This window comes from Apodemus sylvaticus, chromosome 7, assembly GCF_947179515.1.
Source record: "Apodemus sylvaticus chromosome 7, mApoSyl1.1, whole genome shotgun sequence".
Lineage (NCBI taxonomy): Eukaryota > Metazoa > Chordata > Mammalia > Rodentia > Muridae > Apodemus > Apodemus sylvaticus.
The window spans coordinates 38,241,615-38,243,460 of NC_067478.1; the positions used below are offsets into that span (position 1 = coordinate 38,241,615).

The window sequence follows — 1,846 nt, forward strand, 5'->3', positions numbered from 1 at the left end:
TCACTAGACAGATTAACAGGGACAGCCAGGGCCACGGAGATCCTATCTCAAACATCTCAGGACTAATACTGTACATTTTCTTCTTGTCTGTGCCTTTTCTGGATGTTTACCACATCTGGTTTTCATTCTCAAGTCTTGTGTCACTGGTTCTAAAAATAAAATACAAAGAATCACAGGCATTACATTACTGCCAAAATTAAAACAGAACACAACAGACCTTTGTAATGGTCCGTCTCAGAAGATACATCCATAATTGTGCTTTTTCAACAGGAATTCAGGTTCGGGATAGGATAATCATAGACTAGATCAACTTCATTAACTACAGGGCTGGAAAGATGTCTCAGTGGGGAAAAGCACCAACTGCTCTTCCAAAGGTCCTGAGTTCAAACACCAGCAACCACATGGTGACTCACAGCCATCCTTACACAGATCTGATGCCCTCTTCTGGTGGGGCTGAAGACAGCTTCAGTGTACTTACATATAATAATAAATAAATCTTTAAAAAAAATTTTGACCAGAATGCAAAACAGAGCAGCACTCACATGCACTCCTGCTCTAGAATCTTTACAGGCCATAAGCATCCCAATGAGTTGGTATTCCCTGCTGGCAGAAAGAAATAAGTACCATGACACAGTATTAATATGAACCGCATAAAAAGACTAAACAAGACCACCTCACTTAAGCACAATGGTCTTCTCTCAGAAGCTGTATCTGTCTTCAGGTCATCAACTTCGGGATATAGTTCATCACTGTTCAGACCAGGTATGTCCCACAACTTTAATTTGTACCCTATGCATTCACTACAGTCATTCCAAATAGAAAAGGCAAGAGTAGTTGGTTGGCTTTGGTTTATCAGCACTATTTCAGAAAACATTTACAGGAATCTGATTCTGTTTCAAAATGGTAAAAATGTATGCTGACAAAAATATAAATCTAGGTTTCTTACACACCTTTTAAAAGACTCAGGTTTTAATCAAGTCACTTTCTGTTATGAATTCTCTTGGATGCTATGGGCTCCCCTCCATCTAAGGAAAAGAAACAAATTCTAAGAATCACACACCACTTCCTATTGCTCTAATACTTCAATTAGAAAACTATGTTATATCGCCCATACATGGGAATCGTTTTGCAACTGTTTCAACCATGCAAAGAATGATGTCGCCATTGTTCAGGTGAGAGGATCCTTGTGCATATAATCGGGTTTCTCTTGGGTGTCACCAGTACCTTCTGAATAGCACAAAAGGCCTAGAATATTTTTCTGCAAACCCTGCTTTGTAAGAACCTACCCAAGGTGCGACCAAGGAACCAGAAAGCAAGCAGCCTTCAACCAGGCTGTCCAGTCCCAATCTCCCCAGGGCCTACGCTTCAATGCTTCAATCCTGAAATCTCTTTTGCTGGTGCACATTTCCCCTAGGAAGTTTACATGGGTACCCTGCTCCATAGACCGCGAGCCTCTAAATTCACTCTGCATGCCCACATTTCGGTTGGTCATCCAAGTGCTTAAACCACGCACCTACAGAAAAGAAGGAATGCTCAGCTTTCCAAGCAGCTCCCATTATACCTTCAGTGGAGGGAAAACAAGGCTGCCTCTCTCTCTAGCACTGATTGGACGGAAGAACACATTGGGCGTGGCCTTTCCTGGAGCAATGCCTGGAGGTGTGCTCAGTGGTCTTTTCCTCCAGGGCATTCCAGGGCATGGTGATCGCCTGCCAAGTGCCTATTCGGTTCTGTGCTCACTCCAGCAGGTTCCACACCACCTGTGTATTCCAAGTCTGGCGACCCACTCAGCTTGATGTGGAGTGGGAGTGGCACCAGAATTCAAAGGAACAACAGCAATTGGTTTTGA

The 1,846-nt window shown here is 43.1% G+C and overlaps 1 non-coding gene across 1 annotated transcript; it reads right to left on the reverse strand.

The window, feature by feature from the left end:
- Positions 1–231: 231 nt before the first annotated feature.
- Positions 232–303, reverse strand: LOC127690305 (small nucleolar RNA SNORD50). The gene has a single exon (XR_007979033.1). It is a non-coding gene; the product is annotated as a small nucleolar RNA SNORD50 (small nucleolar RNA).
- Between the last annotated feature and the right edge of the window lie 1,543 nt (positions 304–1,846).